The sequence below is a fragment of the Ixodes scapularis genome, unplaced genomic scaffold, assembly GCF_016920785.2.
Source record: "Ixodes scapularis isolate PalLabHiFi unplaced genomic scaffold, ASM1692078v2 PGA_scaffold2__306_contigs__length_199485367, whole genome shotgun sequence".
Lineage (NCBI taxonomy): Eukaryota > Metazoa > Arthropoda > Arachnida > Ixodida > Ixodidae > Ixodes > Ixodes scapularis.
In genome coordinates, this window is record NW_024609857.1 from 135,107,404 (window position 1) to 135,126,579 (window position 19,176).

General features: G+C 45.5%; 1 pseudogene; it reads left to right on the plus strand.

Annotated features, from left to right (window-relative positions):
- The first annotated feature begins 9,535 nt into the window (after nucleotides 1-9,535).
- Nucleotides 9,536-18,888, plus strand: LOC115330837 (annotated as a pseudogene).
- Nucleotides 18,889-19,176: the final 288 nt, after the last annotated feature.

Here is a 19,176-nt window from a genome sequence, read left to right on the forward strand (position 1 = left end):
AGACTTGGTCTTTTTTGTATGCACCCACTTCGTTTGCTGAGAACATACATACAAGGCACACGTTATTGTACATTCATTGGAACGGCATAATTTATGATGAGCATTTTTTATATAACTTCGAGCATTTAGAGAATATATTCAATATAATGTGTCGGACATAAATGGTTGCTATGAACTATCCTATACATTTAAAAATTACCTGATATCACAAATGCAGTAGAGCAGGGTGGGGCTGTACTGCATCAATTACAAATTTTTAACCAATTAAGAGTTGTCATTTATTGCTTTTTTTACTATTGGCTGTTATTCTTTGACAGGAAGAATAACTGGGCGAGTTGTTACGATGGTAGTCGTTCAACTCCATCGAATATTCAGGTTCTTTTCGCATTCTTTTATGCTTTGCTTTTTAGAGCTGCTCTGCTTTTTTGTAGCGGTATTCGCAGCCACTAAAAAACGTGGCATCCAAACTCACTTTGTTTACATCACACAATCGTAAACTCGGAAAGTGTGCTGCTTCGGCACACGCGAAGAGACCGCTCGTCTCTACGGCACAAGCATAAGCACAGGCAAGAAATCATGCTGCTCGCTCTTGAAACGTTTTTCTCGCTCCCGCTTTATGAAACAAATCGGTGGCGAGAGTCTGTTGGGGCGACACGTCAGAACTAGGATGACCTGTGATTGCTTGAACTGCCGTCAGACTGCACTTGAACGCTCCGCAAAAGCGTCGTCGGACGATCGAGGTCCTCGGTTTTGCCGCACGCAAGTCGTTCTCACTCTGCGGAGCGAGTCATAGGTTTTGAAGGCACGCTCCTTTCAAATTTCAAATAGCACCGTGCAGCGCATCATTAGAATCAAGCATAGCTTAGGAAGCACAAGGCACACAACAAAGTTTGAAACAGCGGCGCACTTCGCAGAAACAAAAGAAACTTGCTCACCGGCGCTTGCACCAGTCGGTCATGGGCTGTCCGCAAGTTACGGGCCTTGGTAAGAGGCCGTGCCTCCCAGCTCTCAGTCATTGCTTTTTTCTAATCTTGAACATGTCATTCGTGAGGAAGATATCTAGAATATCCGCTAAAACGGCGAAAACGTAAAAGGGAGCGACTCTCGAAGCCCCCTGAACTACAACGGCAGCCCAACGGAAGCCGATTGGAATTGCGATAATCTTGCGCCGCCTTCGAAAATATTTTTTTCCTTTTTTTTTTTTTAAACGAAATTAGGGAAATTATTATTATATTAAAAGTAATAATTTTACCATAATATTGTTCTATAAAATCAACAAAAATATTCAATCTTAGGTTTTATCTATACTTTAGGTTTTCTTTTTCAGTGTAAAACAGAAACTATCTCAAGCAACTTTTCCTTCGTAGTAGTCGCTTCCGCGTGTGTGTGTGCGTGCATGCGCCCTTGCTTGTGTGCAGGTGTGGATGCATCTCCATGCTTGTGAGCGCGTGCGCCTGTGCTTGTGCCCGCGTGTGCGTCTGCGCGTGTGCATGCGTGCGTACGCGCGTGCGCGCGTGTATATTTTTGTCTGCGCTCGCGGAAGCATTTGTGTTTGTGCGTTCCATTGAACTCCGCCAGCAAGAACACCAACTGGATGTCCGCGGACACTGTAAGAAACACCAAATGATTTGTTATTATTATTATCATCTTAATTATTATTATTATTATTGAAACATCGCAGCGCGAAATCCAGTGGTTCTTTCTAACTCTGCAGTAAACACTGGTTGACTGAGGAATTGAGTTTTATTTTTGCCGGTCATGATTTGAGATAGATGCCAATCGGAATCTTCCATAAGTAGGGCGAACATTCGTTGCTCTTCTAAAGATTGCGCTTCGAACGTACCTCGAGAAGTCCGACGCCTTAATTGCATCGATTTCAGCAGTTTGGTCACTAATCTGATCAGTTCAATTACAGTATCTGCTATGACCAATTAAACTAAGACATATATAGGCCTATTAATTTGTTATGACGACGATTTACGCCGGTATTGCAGGTGACCTAAACCTTATGCAATTTTCAATAGAAAATGTTTGCACTTGAAGTGGAAAGCTCGAGATTCTTCTTTTAGACAAAGGAGAGACTCGTACATGAGTCCAAGCCTTTAGCAAAGTGGTAAGTTTTGAAAAACAAACGCTTCCTTCTTTTCTGGAGTGTTTCTCCGCAACACACCACGTAAGTGGAACAAAGTCGCATATTTATTAAAACACAAAGACTGCGAAGAGTTTAAGTGGAACAATATTTTTGAAACTAGAACAAATTCATTCGAAACAGGTGATCAGTCTGCTCCAAATTCACGTGTTCCACAAAAAGAATCCATTATAGAAAGAAAAAAAAAACTTTCCATTTAAAACCTTTTGATCTGCTAAACATTTGTCAGGACTTAGTCAAAGTTAGTGAAACGCCAGCCTTATGCGGCAATTAACTGGAACCTAAGGGGAACCAGATTAAGAGTGAAAGCAAGCTAGGCTTTGTTTGGCCGGCTACGGTGTCTAGAAGGGAAGGTGTCAGTAGGGTGTACTAGTACACCCTACTGTCTGCACAGGCGCGCCAAAGAAGGAACAGCCGGTCAAAATGATGTGGTGGCGCCTTCATCGTGACCGCCTGTAAAGCGCTGGATAAATTTGAATTTTATAAACAAGTACCGCCAGGCGGGTGACTGTTGGGACGCACTTGAGCCAAAAATGGGAAGCGTCGCCGCAAACCTAGTTTGTGGCGTGTCGCGGCGGCACGGCGCCGGCAACTGCAAAAGACCAGTGGGAGTGTGCTCACAAAGAGCGGCGTCTCCCCGGCGGTCGCCGCAGACCAATAGGAGGATGCGCGTCTGGATGTGGGATGCGCCGTGAGCCAAAAATCGCGAAGCGTCGCCGGCATCCAATAGGAGCGCCCGCTGCACGATTAAACGATGGCAGTATTTGGATAAGTCAGGACATTCAGAGCTTTAACCGCCCGGCTATGATGGCCCGGCGTCCACCCCCACCGGCAGGGACACACGGCCGTCGCGGGGCACCAGCAGTATAATAGTCAAAGAAATGGCAGTGATTTCGGACTGCTTCCGAAGTTGGAACCACGGTGGAACCATTCAAACGTAGGTATTTTGTCCCTAGATAACAGAAAGTATAAAACAGAGAGAGGACGAAACACAGACGTTTTATACTTTCTGTTATATACTTTCTGTTTTATACTTTCTGTTTTATACTTTCTGTTATCTAGTACATCGTACCAACACGCTCGTTAGGAATATAACATTTTGTCCCTATTTTCATATATTCTTTTATGTTGATAGTGCACTCGTGTTTTCGACGTTTGCAAGTGCGGCATTTGTGGGGAGATGAAGTCGCTGACGCAACTGACGCCTTGACATCATGTGTTGTCTTTGGCGGCGTTCATCGCTTGTTTGTCGCTTTCCGAAAGATACGTGGTGGTGTGTTGTAATAAATTTCTTCAGAGCGAAATTTATGGTTAATCTTTGCTCCACTAAGTTCAGCCTTTAGAAGCGTGCCTGTAGTGAGTAGCGTCAGATTATGCAAGTGTCACGGTAGCAGGTAGAAAAGAGCCTCTGAGCCTGCTGCCATTTTCAGCGCTTGTACGTACGCCACGTGCTTTGGTCGCTTTAGGAATTTGTCAAAAATGTGAGTGCTGGGTTGTGAAGATCGCATGCTGAGCAGTGTGATGTGCGCAGCCCAGCATTTTGTAAACAAAGAGCTTCTGCCGATGCGATCTTCGGCATTCGTGCGTATGGCGGGTGCTTTGCTACATTTCGAAATGAAGAAAATATATATCAGTCTGGGCTGTGATTGTGTATCTATAGAAGTGGAGTGCAAACAGCTTTTAGCATCTGCTCACCAGCGCTAATGAAGCGTAAAAAACAGGAAAAAAACGTAGTGCACCGATAATAATAGTACCTGCAGAGGAGGAACAAGGCGGGCAAAGGACAAACACAAATCCCCAAACACTGCTAGTCACTTAGCTCCATTTGGAGATCTGCGTTTGTCGTATGCCCCCCTTGTTCGCATTCTTCAGAGAATATTATCGTCTTGTCGAGCTCTCTCCTCTCGGATTTCGAGTAATTCTTATTTTAATATCGCACTTATTTTTCGCCTACAAAATGAGCGAGCTTGGTGAGGCGGGGGGCATTAATGAAGAAGTGAGGAGCGCGGGAGTACAGCTTTGAGCGGCGCTTAGAGCTACGCGACTGCATGGGCGCCAGTAGCGTTGGCTTCATAGCCAGGGATGCTGCACTATTGGGCAGGAGGTCAAACTACAGCGGGCGCTTTATCGTGCTTGTTTTCCCGACAGCCAGGTATTTACTAACAGACCATAACAGAGAAATTAAACCTCGCCTGGCACGGTCTGGGCACGAGCGCTTCGCTATGACCAGTGTTTTGGTAGCACGAGGAGCGGCCTTCAAATCGTGATCTTCGATTTCTCGGATCAAAAACAAGCCAGAAAATACGGTTTGTTGTCCCTACAGCTGAAGCTCACCGCAAGAGACGTGATTGTTCGATCTCAATGGTGCGCGGCACGCGTCGTAGCTAGATGTTCACTGCCCTTATTCCCAACCCATCTCTAGGACAAAGGCCAATTGTCATTCGCTCTATCAGCATCAATAGAACGTATTCTCACTCACTCACTTACACCGGGCGCGGGAGAAATTAGTTTTTTCAGGTAACTGCAAGATTTTCTTGACCGACTACCGAATGAATTTGAACAAACCCACCTAAATTAATCAAAGCCTGCGCATGAAAAAAAAAAAAAAAAGAATTGGTTTGTGTATGTTTATACAGCCTGAAGTAAGTGTGCCTCACCGGGCGACTTGTTTCTCGGCTGTAGATGCGCAATTTAGTCTGTGCGGTACAACAGCTAGTCTTGGGTCTTTAACGTGCTCCACGCAAAGTGATACATGACCGCACGCAAATACGATGCTCATCAGATCGAAACGGTCAGGGGGGGGGGGGGGGGTATAAAGACTGCGCATTGTCATTCTGATGTTCTCATAGTGACACCGAAAGCAGACGCAAATTTGACGCGAGCGCAACGTCAACGTTCGGCCAGAAGTCGTGTCCAGTCAACGCGTTAAAACACGCTCAAGGTCGGACTCGGGACCAATTAGTAAGTTGGCTCCATTCCAGTGAGATGACGTACCGTTTATAGGGGTGTCCACACAGGACACTAAAAAACGCACGACTCGGACAAATCGTGAAAATTGAGGCGGACGCTTCAATTTGGACGATTCATTGCAGGAGTCGTGTCGCCCGACGATCTTTGTGGTCAAGCCAACATCACGACGTTTCTCTTCGCCTCCTACACTTTTCTATCACGTCGGTGCTCGTCAGATTTGACGTCACACGCCACCTGCGTCTGGCTGAACTCACCAACGACCTAGCGTACCTCACCTTCGTGTCGTTCCCTTTTCCGTTTTCGGGACTTGAAAAACTGCGGAGGCTTGAGCAATTGAACGACAGCCGACAGAGCGTGCGAGTGGCTTTCCGGACCCACGTGATGAGCAGAGCAACGCCGCGGTGGAGGAAGCGAGGGGGAGATTTGACGAAGGAAAGTTCCCCCCGGCAGATTTGACGGGGAAGTTTCCCCCAGGCAAAGAAAAATGGCCGGAAGCGGAGCGCCGCGCGATTTGTCGGAGCCGTGTTTTTTTAAAGTATTCTGTTTGGAAACCCCTTAAGAATACGAAGTTGCTCACAGGCTCAATGAAACGCCGTAGTGATGCCGGACGCGCAAAGATTCAACGCCGCGCGCCTCTTTTTCACTTTCAAGACAAATGCAGCGAGAAACGGCAGCGATTTATCCTAGATTAGGGACCCAGTGTTCCAATTCAGGTGGCTTTTCATGCCATTTAAGAAAAGTAAAGAGTGAACGTGTGAAGTTTTGAGCCGCGATCAATCTGCATGAGTGCTCGGACGCCAAACGCTTTGGACATAGCCTCATACCATTGAGTTTTCGATAATTGGGAACCATTTTTGCACATTTCATATGGTATGCTGGGCCCTCCGATACGCGGGAAGCACCAAGAAGCCACATAAACGCGTCCGCAATTGGAAATTATTCAACATATCAAGACTATTCACTATCCCCATGAAGAAAGGCAAGCCTACTATCCCCACCAGAGCCCTTTTCAAGGAGCCACGATCGGAGTCATCGCCGATCCAGCTTAATGAAAAAACCAACCTAACCACTGACGTCCTTTTGCCTCCAATCTTTAAAGCTGCAAAAAACTTTTTTTTATCAGCAAGCAAGGCACAGCTTTCAAAGGTATCATGCTCACACTTGTAGTATATAATTGAGCCTACTCTCTGCCTAGGCCCCAGATGCTAATCTGGACATGCTATCAATAGATAAGATTCGATACCAAGCAACCATTTTCCAGTGGAATGCAAGGGGCCTTCGCAGCCGTCTTTCCGACTTTCACCGATTTGTGTATAAGTACCAATTTCCGGTTATAGCATTATCAGAATCAAACATTGCCGACAATTTTCGTTTATCTGGTTATCAGGTTTTTCACTCGCTACGAGGTAGATCTCCTAGCAGAGTTCTAGTGGCGATTCGTAAAGACCTTACCTATATCTCCCACAGCCTTACACCTGATGCCACCAACGAGTATGTCGCTTTGACTGTGAAACAAGGTCGCAACATGTTCACCCTAATCGCAGGATACATTCCGCCAAATACGCAGTTTGACTCCCTGCGTATTAGCTCTATTATTAAAAACACCCCCTCTCCACACATCTTAACGGGGGACTTTAATGCCCATCACCCCTTATGGGGAATTACAAAAACAACCGCCCGAGGTACCTCACTTGTGACACTCACGCATCAGCATGGTCTTTTTACTTTGAATGACGGAAGCCCAACCTTTTTCCGGGGCGCCACAACAAGCAGCTGCTTAGATTTGACATTTGCATGTTCGAGCCTTTCGAATTCTCTTACATGGTTTATAGATATTGAATGCCATAGCAGTGACCATATGCCTACGTACACTCTTCTTAAGGGGTTTACATCCAATACCATATCGTCAACAATCAGACGGACAGATTGGGGCCTTTTCAAAGTTAATCTTGAAAAAGCATGTGATTCATTTAGCAGCGACGGTGATTTCTACCATGGTATCGGAGAACTTGTGAAACAACACACAAAGACATACAAACTACCCCGAAGGTTTGTTACCATTGACGCGAAATACGAACGTCTTCGTGCGCTTCGCAGGAGATATGAAAGAAAGGCAAGAAAAACACATGATCCTGAAGATATTCGTAAAGTAAGACGCCAACAAAAACGCATAAAACGCCTCGTCAAGTTGCTCTATGCAGCTTTTTGTCCTTGCCCCTCCGCTCGTTGGAGAGGAAATAAAGTATTATTATTATTATCTAGATAAACTAGCCCAACGTCATTGGAGGGATCATTGCGCAACATTAGATCCTCGTAAGCCTCTTTCTAGAATATACAGTCTTGCTCGTGGTCTAAGGACGACTCCACAACAGCGTCAACCTTTTCGTGCACTAGCCTTCCGACTATATCTTTCGGAACTAGCTGTGGCTGAAGAGTACTGTAAAAAGCTCACGGAAAACGTCGGGAATTCGACCATTCCAGTTGTTAAATCCAACAGTCCATTCCGAGCGTGTCCACACATGGGCGCACCGTTCGATATACGAGAACTAGACGAGGCCCTTTCTGGACTACGTTTCAAAACGTCTCCCGGTCCCGACGGTATAACTTACGCGGCCTTATTTCACCTGGGTACAATAGGCAAAGTGAGGCTCTTAAAACTATATAACACATCGTGGGAAACGGGCCAGGTGCCCCGGGATTGGAAAACGTCGCGCGTTATACCCATCCTTAAGCAAGGTAAATCCCCCTAGACCTTTTATCGTTCCGTCCAGTTGCTTTGTCCTCTTGTGTCGGAAAAATCATGGAAAGGATGATACATACCCGACTTGAATGGTACCTAGAACAATGTGACATATACCCCGAAGTTATGGCAGGTTTCCGACGCGCACGCAACTCTCTTGATAATATCATTGACCTCACAACTAGCGTCGAAAAACAAAAGAAATCCCGAAGAACCACCACTGCAGTGTTCCTCGATATTAAGGGCGCTTTTGACTCTGTAAGCCACAAGGCTATCCGCAGCGCACTCTGCTATGCCGGGATAGGAAGACGTCTATATGCGTGGATTTTAGGCTATCTTGAAGACAGAACAGTTCATATGGTGACGAAAGAAGGGAAAACAGCTGGGTATATTGTTGCTCGTGGCGTGCCTCAGGGTGGTGTTCTCAGTCCCACACTTTCCAATATCACCCTCATAGGACTTGTAAACAAACTTCCTCGAAACGTCAGAATAACTCTTTACGCGGATGATATCTGCATATGGACCTCATCAATCACGCAGCGATTTAGTGTGATTCGCTTACAGAAAGAACTTGAGATAATTTCAAATTACTTAAAATGCCGTGGACTATCGCTATGCCAATCAAAATCCGCAGCTATAGCTTTTACACGAAAAAGTACGCTTAGGCATCAGCTCACTATTGATGCTCACCCTATATCATATGTCCAAACTCACAGATTTCTTGGTCTTATCCTAGACAAAGGTTTAACATGGACACCACAGGTTAGGCAACTGAAAAGAAAGCTTATTAGCATTACCCAGCTCTTACGATTCATAAGTGGAACTACGTGGGGTGCATATGTAGCTTCACTTATCCAACTATATAACGCTCTTTTTGTCGGCATTATGCGATACAGTCTGCCCGTACTTCATGGAATCTGCCGCACAAATATAAGAGCGCTTGAGAGTATGCAGGCTCAAGCCCTACGTGCCTGTCTAGGGCTCCCAAAATGTACTTCCAGTGTTGGAACTGTAGCTGAAGCAGGCCCTATTCCCATAGGTGTCCTTAGACTGCAAAAAACCCCTCGAACACACTTTCGTCATCTTACCAGACATAAAGATCACTATCTTGCAGATATAGCAGATAGCAGAAGTGCATCTGGATTTTGCTCAAGTTATTAATTTTGGCAGCTTAGACACTCCACGAGATTTCGAACCAGCAGAGTTCTCTTTATCGCCCCCATGGACCTATCCAATAACTAATATAAAGACAAATATTCCAGGGCTACATTCCAAAAAACACATTCCGTTAACCGTATTGAGGCAATACTCTTTGGAAATAAGTAGTGTTCATCACCGTTCGCGAACACATGTCTATACCGACGGGTCCTGCACTGACGAAAGCTCCAGTTAAAGCTTCGTAATACCATCAATCAATGAGAGACTTCATGGAAAATTGGGTCACACGACATCATCAACAGCAGCAGAATTAGTAGCGATTCGAGAAGCCACTTCGCTTCATTTCTGCATGCGACTCACGAGATTGGTCAATTTTTACCGATTCTGGGGCAGCTCTTCAGAGCCTCAAATCCACTAAAAACAAGAACGTCAACGCACAGCTCGTTCATCAAATTTTGAAACTTCACCAGGAGGCTATCGAAAATGGGCATAGTCTGATGATACAATAGATTCCAAGCCACTCTGGTATCCAAGGCAATGGAAGTGCTGATTTAGCTGCCAAGGATGCTCACCGACGTAATTCTAGTTTAAAAATCCCATTTTCACGAACGGATGCTAGGGCAAGAATCAACTGTGTTGCTAAAACTATGATAAGTTTCCTCTGGGCAAATCCGCTTTATTATTACAGACACCTGCACAGCATTGACCCCTTCCTTGTCTCTCGTTCACCCCGCGGCCTTAAACGCCAGACTGAAACTACGCTCCACCGAATACGACTCAACGTGGCTTCAACGGGATTCTCTCTCAACCTCACCGGCCAGCTAGACTCTCCTCTCTGTGAGAACTGTGCCATCACAGACACACTCGAACATGTCCTGTGCCAGTGTAGCCTATACACAAGTCAACGAAATGAACTGGCAAACTCTATCCATCTTCCCAACGGAGAACCACTTTCCCTGACTCACCTGCTCGGACCATGGGACTCCGCATCGGAAAGGGTCAAATCAACGACCTCCTTCATCCGCTTTCTTCAGAAAACAATACTGGACCGAATGCTCTAAATCCAGAACATACTTTTACATGAACAAAAAATAACGGACAGAATTTCCTTTTCCTTTATGCATATGTATGTATATGTATGTGTGTATGTATATATATGTATATATATGCACATAGCTGTGTTTGTGTATGCATGTGTATATGTATATGCTTGTATATATGTGCATAGATGAATGTATATTAGTATGCATATATATGTTTTCATACCTTTTTCTTTTTTTCTTTTTTTTCTTCTCTTTCTCTCTCTATAATCTATACCTCCCCTCTTTCCCTCCCCTAAGTGTGAAGTAGCCATCCTGCCAATCTTCGCGGGATAACCTCTTCTCCTTTCCAATAAACCAATTTCTCTCTCTCTCTCTCTGCGCTAGCGCATCGGCAATTTGTACCGGAGGGACCATGGTACCGTATCGGATGTGCAAAAACGATTCCCGAAAACTCTCTATTACATAGGCTTCATAGGCACAGAAAGTGGCGTCAAGCAAACGGCGCGTGGCACGTGAAGTTAGCTTGGCACCGGATGAGGCCGAGATCGGCTTTGCTCCACGGCTTTGCCGGAGAACTGCGTGATTCCATCGCCCTCTAGAGAATGGCTTTAAGACGATGCATGTAGGACCTAGCGATGCCGTGACAACGCGCAATGCCTTGTTATCACTGCCGCGCGCTTTTATTTCACTTTCAGGGGTATATGACAACGGCCGATGCCGCGAGATTTTTCAGAGTAACTATCACAGCCAATCCAGCACCACATGACCTGGAGATCCGGAAATCGCAAGACAAACACAGACAGTCACATCCCCTCAGTGCTGGATTGACTTGGTTGGCTTGTAGCGTCGGCATGATACATCTCGGCTATTCAGTGGCCCAATTTTTATGCGTCTCATGATTACATTAACTTTTGCCTCTTTCGGCCACTTTTCTACGTTGTCACGTTACCACCGTAGATATGCGTGCCTGCCGCCGTACGCAAAAGATATTAATAATAAAACTGTTGTGCTTGTGCTGGCGGTAGAGGTTTACAAGAAAAATACAAATACCTAAGAACGACTAAAGTGAACAGACTGCGAATCGCATATATTTTTTTTTCCGTTTTAAAACTGTGACTGGCTATAACCTAACAAAATATTAACTGTCTTCTCTCAATCTTACCAAAACCTTTAGTTTGGTGTTGTCAAAGCTATGGTGAGTAAAAACTCAAGTAGAAGCAATATTTAGGATTGGAAGGTCCAATAGACACCTATAGGTTTCTCTTAGCGTCACATTTTATTTATTTATTATACCTCAAAGCGCCCTTTCGGGCATTGTATGAGGAGGGAGTACACGCTTTTGACAAAAATATTAATACATTAAATTTCGTACATATTTGCTTAAAGACAAGAAACAATGCAAATACACCCGCTCAAGAAAAAGTACACTCGTACACAAACAAAAATAACACCATATAACCACTCAAAAGAAGAACACTCGTAGACAAACAGGGAGCATCGTGCCAACCAGGCTACAGGAAAAAAAATATTAAACTATCTTCGCACATGAAAAACAAAAAGGACACCATTATATGAATCATTCCTGGGAAAAGTGGAACTTTTCTTGCCAACAGCAGCTGGAAAAAATTCCTCTTTTCACCTACGTAAAGCGCGAGTAAAGAGCCGAAACGCACGCTCTTTTGGCTTCATGGGCTTTGCCTCTGACTGTAGCACACCTAGGCTTTACCAAAGGTGTGACCTATTCCTACTGGATGTATCCACGCGCACCCGGAGTGACAGCATTTCTGCCGGATGGGAAGTTGATGGCTCAGCCTCGGTTCAGGCTTGCGGCCTCGCGCATGAGATTTCATATACTTTTTTACCGATACTGCCATTCCCAGTGGAAAGTCAGAGCTGGAGTTGTACAGCATTTAAATATAAATTACAGTAAAAAAGGTAAAGCTCGCGGAGCGAAAGTTGGTATGTTTCTTGCACAGGGGTTCGGCGGAAACGCCGAACTTTTACTGGCTGATTGAAAAAATATAGCGGCTATAACTTAAGGTATCTAGCATTGTGCAATACCCACTATCGTTTCAATCAAAGCCAATCACAGCTCATCGTCGTTCTGACGTCATCACGACTCCTCCGCAAGTAGAAGACGAATTGCTCTCCCCATATTGTTAATCGCAGCAGTATACTAGCCACTTGAAGAGAGCTATAAGAAGAAAGCATTCCTCGATCGTAGCCTTCATAGCTGCAGTTTTCTCTCTCGTGCTCGGCTAGGCGGTGTCCCATCGCGGATTGGAGCATAGCCGTTGTCCTGGTTTTGAACTGAAGGCGCATCGTCGTGGTCACGGGGACGGAGACGGGACGCGCGGGCCACTCGATGCGCGTTCTCACTGCGGGGGTTCCTGCATGCGCCTCAACCTAGGCTATTTTAGTAGCTCTGCCTCTTGCTAGTAGCTGAGAGGCAAGTTTTTGTATGTTGATTACTCTCACACTGGGGCTTCGTAATTTCTTGAACTCCTTGACCACTTCCTGAGAATCTGTGAAGTCCGCGAGATGTACAGGTTGTGGTTGTGACAGTGCGAGGGCCGTCTCGACAGCCAGGCGGACTGCTGCGAGTTTTCCCCCTTCATTAAGATGCGAGCACGGAGGCTCTTGATTGCGTTTATGCCTATAGATAGGAAGATTTCCTCTGCAGTTTTGAAAGTAATCGGTTCAACTGACGAGGAGGTGTCTGCGGAGGCAGCCACAATTCCGCTCGTTTCTTCTTTCCACGCTTCTGTCATTTTTTTGTGTGCCTCGACGAGACTCTTGTTTTTCTCGCCCTTGCAGGTGCTAGGTTTATTAGTATTAGTGGTGAGCAAAAAGAGAGAAATCCCGGTACATGTTGGTCAAACCTTGTGTGGGGGCAAATCAGTTCCGGGGCAGTAACGGGTTAGGGATAAAGGACCAAAGGAAGGAAGTAGGAAGAAGAAAGCAGAGAAAGGTGAGATAGGTGATGGAGGTAGTTCGGACTACCTAAAAGATTTGACGGTTTACTAGCTCAGGGCGTACCATTCCTTAGAGGCGGCCTATTAGATCAGCATCTTCTAAGAATGGCATTAGTAAGGCGAATGTTTTAGTGGCATCTCTTACTGGGCCTGGGGGAAAAAAGAATGTCTTCAGTTGTCGCGTGGGCAACTCCTGCGAGTTGTTATCCATCGAGGAGAGACTTTCTCGCGTCGGCTAGATTTAGACACACCCAGATGAGGCGTTCTAGGTCCACGGGAACGTCACAGATTGAGCAGTTTGGGTTGATTTTCGAGCCCAGATGATGAATTGCCTTTGCAGTGAAGGCACACCCAGTGCGAAGTCTATGCAGAATGGAGGCGCTGACTCGTGAAAGCTTTGGGGGCACACATGCGGGTGGTCTTCCGCCAGAGACTGGGGAATCAGGATGGATTCGCTTTGTTTCTTTGTGTCTAAGTTGTCTGACCATGTGGAGTTTTGATACATAGAGTGCTTGCAAAATAGGGTGGTGCGCTTCTGCTGCAAGACGATCGGTTGTCTCCTTACCTGTGATGCCAACGTGTGAGGGAAGCCATTGAAGGCTAATTGACAGCCTTTTGTTTCCAAGTTTCTTGCTGTGTGTGCAACGTACCGTGCAGATTGGGGGGCGTCGCCTAGGTTGCTGAGTAGCATCAGAGCTGCTCTGGAATCCGTTAGAAGGGCTGCCTTTTCGCAGTTGGAGATGTCGTCAAGTGCTTCAAGGCCAAGCCAAAGAGCGGCTAGTTCAGCGGTTCTGGAGGAGGTATGAAAATTTAGTTGTCTTTATCTGGCCACATTAAGCTCTGGGGTTAAGATTGCTTCTGTAGATGATTCACAGCTGTGACGCACCGAGCCATCGGTGTAGACATGTACCCATTCTAGGACAGATTCCGCTATTAGCTCTTCAGCGAGGCCTCGGGCGACAACTTGTGCTGTTGCTAGGTTTATTTTCAGAAGTTTCTGCGTGATCTTCTCATGGTGGGAGTTGCTCAGGTAATTTAGGATGGTCTTTTGTAGATTTCCGTCAAGATGCCTGTCCCTTGCCGCGTGTGCTGGAGTCCTTCCCCCTGCACAACCGTGCGGGCCACGACGATTTCGTGTAACGAGCTAGTCTGAGCGTATTACCTCAGTTTCCCCAGGAGGCAGAACTTCGGTAGGCCCGTGATTATTCGTCCAGCTCCTATGTCGCAACCCGCTAATCCCCCCCCCCGCCCCCCGTGCTTACAAGTTGCTTACATCTTTCATTGGCTGGAGAGATGAGTGACGTGTGAAAGGTTTGTTGTAAATTTATATCTCCGTGGCCGTAATAGTATTTTAATGGACTATTTTTTGTATGGGTAGCAAATAATCGAGATAGAGTCATTATTGATTTCAAATGTATTTCGATATTGATTTTCCCACTTTGGTTTGAAACGTGAGAAGACATGGCTGCCAGCGTCTGCGGAGTCCTGAATGAGCGAAGCTCATTGAGCTCGCCAGTTTGTACAAGAGCGAGTGGTTTTGAGTTCATAGAGGGGTTCAGAGGAATATCTCAACCGGAGGTAGTTTGCATCAAACAACTGCCACAAGTACGTACCTTCGGAAGCGCTGTGCAGATGCTTGTTCTCGTAGCGATACTGGCCTAATCCTAGCGTCCAGACCAACTAGTCTGTTCGATCTCGCTTAATTTCTTCCTCTGTGCGTGTTTATGCTGAATAAAGTTGCTGCATGTTGCATCTCGTAGAAATGGCCCCGCTGCTCTGTGAATTGTGCAACCGTCGTGATTTCGACCGTGCTTTTTAATGCCAAAAATACCTACACAGCTAAGAATTCGCAAGCCATTTGGTTGGGTGCAATCGGGCGTTTCTGTTCATATCAAGTTTGTCTAGGTATGTTCCCGTCATTGTGCTTCCAAAGACAAACTTTGAAGTTTTGCAGTGCAGCTGGCCTACCAAAGCAAATGTTTTTACGTCACGTTTTAATTCTACGTCATAACGCTTTGTAACCTTGCTGGTGGATGCCTTTTGAAGAAAATAACAAGAAAAGTAAATCAAGAAAGACTGCGTATTTTTCTTTATGAACTTTTTTGTTGCTCTTTCGGTAGCTTATTACACATATTGATAGACGCCAACAGACGCTTGTATTGAACCGTGGCTAGTCCATGACGGAACGCTAGAACGCCACTTTCATGGTCGCGTCTTCTGAGCCTTGCAGGAGTTTTTAGATGGGGGATGAATAGCAGAAGGAACGAGGCAAAAAGGAATGCCGATGCGCAGCTTTCGTGTCCGCGTCTCACGACATTGCTGGCGACGATAGGCGGTGGTGAAATAGCAGACAATGCCGGTAGCTGCGGCTCGTCTGCTCGTAGACGTAGCAGGCGGTGTTAGCCTTTCAAACAAGACACACTGGATGATGAGAAAGGTAGACACCACGCTTGTTTGCCTGTTCGCTCTTGCAGAAAAGCCAGCCAAGTAGGAATGTGCGGGGCCACTTTTTTGCATAGCCGGCTGTGACCTCGACCTAAATTTCGTCTAAGGGCGTTGATTTTGCTCGAAAACAACGTATAATCGTGGAAACATTATTTAAAAGAAAAACGTGTCCCATCTATGCCATTCAACATACACGTTTTTTTTTTCTTCCAGTGTACCTTTAGTTGAGATACGGGTCGAAAAATCAGGTTGAAATGAAAATGTCTAATTTCTTCAGAGCTTCTTTTACCAGCTTTGGAAATCCTACATTAACCTCGTAAATTGTGTATTCAGGGGAAAAAATCAAAATTAAATTTGAAGGACACGCTAGTGAAAAATGTGTGTGATTAACTCGCGGTGGCTTGGGTGGCGACGAGTGAAGCTTACGAACTTCTCCGGCATCGCAGCATCGCAACCCAGGACTACGCTTTACGCTTCTACGATTCGATTCGCGTTAGACAAGATTGAAAGTTTAAATTTTGCGTTCATAAACACAGATGCGAGCGCAGGTCTAAAAAAGGTGGCATAAACGTCAGCGTAAAAAGCCAGCGAGGGAGAAGAAAAAAACGTGCTGCCTCGATGGTTCTGTATATGAAAGATTACAAAGCTGCGCCACCACGCCGTTTTCAAGCGCCGCACTAGGCATTTGTCTCGTGCGTTTGCACAGCTGGCGTTTCTGCGCAGTAAAGTTGCTGAACAGATGCATCCTCTATAGAGCAGTTTATCCGAACGCAAACAACTAGACTGGCGAGCAAGCACTAGCACCGATTCCCCGAATGCGAGCAATGTGAGTAAATTTCGGCTCTTGCTTTGTTGAAACTTTACTATTTCCAGTGTTCTCTTTACCACTCATACACCAATTCACTCTGTGTTCACGGTATCTTTCTTTTATGAAATGCTTGTTTAGCAAACTCATTAGATACATAACTGAGCTATAACCATGGTTGGTATAGACACTTTTGGCTTAGTCAACTCAACACAATAATCACAAGTGCGGTTATGCAATACTGGAGTGCTCAGCATATTTTAACACAAATGTTAAAATATGCTTAGCACTTGGGGTGCTGTATTAACGCATATAAAATTACGCACACTGTAACTGCATTAGATTTCACCCTGAGCCTGCTGCACATTTCATTGTCGAGTCATTTTTATATAAGTCTTAATTATTGTGCTCAAACGTAGAGGAAATATATTGCTTACTATTTATAGTCTCAATAATGTTCAGTGTCTTTTTTTAATTTGATTGAAATCGCTGTGGTTGTATTGCTCTTTAAGGGCAGTTATTAGCCTCGGAAGGGGCCGATTGGAGCGCTGCGATCGCTCAATGGTGATGCGGCAAGTATCACGTGAGGAGGCGAGGTGTTTTCTCCGCTTTGCTTTGCTTTGAGTGTGGTCTTTACGACGAGGCCTATAAAATCTGTATATGCCAAGAGAAATGATTGGAAATTTTATGTACGTTGCGATGGAATCCTACGATAGCTTTATGGCCGCCAACACCACTCGGATACTTCGCCGTGAAAACCGAAATGCACACTTCTGCATGCTCTTTGCGCGCTTCCCGACTTCAAGCAGCAAAAAAAAAAAAAAAAAATGGAAAAACGTACTCAAACACACAATTCTCGGAGCAGACCGCTCAATTCACGGACTCCGAAAGCAACTACAACATTCTAAACAACTTCAGCGGCCACTCATGTCGCTAGGAAAGCCTAGCAAAGTGGGTCGGAAGGCCTAGCAAGGTGCTCGTCACTCGGTGCCAACGGTTAATGGTCTTGTTAAATTAATATGCTCACGCGACCTCTTTTTATTTTTTTAAGGAGACCATTTATGCATGAATAATTTGAACCTTGACCTATACTTCGTTTCAGCTTTGGTCGGAGAGCGGCCGATGTTATGAGCCGAAGGGCAAATCAAACAGCGAAAGAGGCACAACGTCATGGCGTGCTCTCTGTAGTTGATAGGACCAGCTGGTATTCGCCGTCTCTCTGTGCGGGCTCCTCCACCGGCTAGTCCTATCAAGCGCAGAGAGCACGCCTTGACGTTGCGCTCTTTGCGCTGTTTGACTGACCCTTCGGCTCATAACATCGTCCGCGCTCGGACATAAAATGAAACGAAATATAGAACCTTCCCGTTAGAAGGTTAGTCTTACCTGTTCGTCGTCATCTTTTCATTTCTGAGTGTTTTGCGGTGGTGGACGACAAATTTCGGCGCACTGACGGGCTTGACAATTCGATTTGCTGCTTTCTTTGACATAAGGCAATAATAAATACGCTATGGATCACCCTCGTATCATGCGTTACGTACAATATATTTTTCGTTGGCGTGTCTAAAACCGCGCAAGCAAACTACAAAAAAAAAAAAAACGCATTTCTACGTGGTGAATGATGTTGATTGGGGCGAAGCTCTGGTGGTGCTTGTCTGCGTAGATGGTGAGCCGCAGCATGCCGAACCTTTCGTTCGTTTTCATCCATGTCAGAAAGAGAATGTGTGGTATGGAACGTGGTTATTTACGCATTTGAGCATTTGGCCGCAGCGTGACATGGATGAAAACGAACGAAATGCTCGTCATACTGCGGCTCAGCGTCTACGCAGACAAGCACCACCAGAGGTTTGCCCCAATCAACATCATTCACCACGTAAAGATGCGTTTTTTTTTTGCCCTACACGAGCACCGGAGCACGTGCTCACGTGCTCGTGAGTACGAGCACCCGACGCCGGAGTTCCGACGGACATACGGACATGGCTAGCCTCTAAGGAGCCTCGCCCCTAAACAAACGGCGATTAGAATGCCAAGTTAGACGCCTCCTCGGCCATCCTCGCGATTGGTTGCCATTTTTTCTGTTTGTTGCAAGCGGGCAGGAAAAAAACAAACTCGCTTTAGGAGGAATGCCGTTCAGAATATACCTCTTTTTGTCATTGGGCAAGCCTCCGAAGCCACGACGACAACCGATTTGGTCGTGGTCAAATCGATAACACGAAACTAGCTTTGCTGAGCCACGGGGTCCACCAATTGGCTCTTGAAGAGCTGGTACGAAGACGCACAGTAAATATCAACACGCTGTACGATATTGACGTTCATTAGAGAAATCTTGAAAAACTCCCTGTTAAGTGGCCGTGACCGAGTAAAGTGAAATGTTACTTTACAGGCAGCTCATTCGTACGCAACTGCTACAGCGTGAACAAACCATGCAATTGCTTGGAGCCATACTGGAAATGATCCGAGGAAAACACCTCCATAAGGAACTAAAAAAGCCGGAAACATTTGATGAAGAATCTGCAGATGCCGCTATCTACCTTAACGCTTACAATTATGGACGTGACACAGATTTACACCAAAAAAAAAACAAAGGAGTGAAAGACCTACGATAATACTTAGCAGGAAACGAAAAAAAAAGTACGATCTTTATACTCATGAACATTAGCGGGGAAACTGAATTGGTGCATACCTCACGTGAGGTCCATTTTTTCGCAAAATTTAGCGGGGAAACTAAATTCAGGCATACGTAACGCGAGGTAAATATTTTCGCTAAATTTAGAGGGGAACGTAATTTTTTTTTTCGTGGGTCTCGTGACGTCATGTTAGGTGCCATAAATTTGCTCGCCAATTAAAGGGAGGAAACTGAATTGTGACACATGTCACGTGGTGTCAATTTTTCC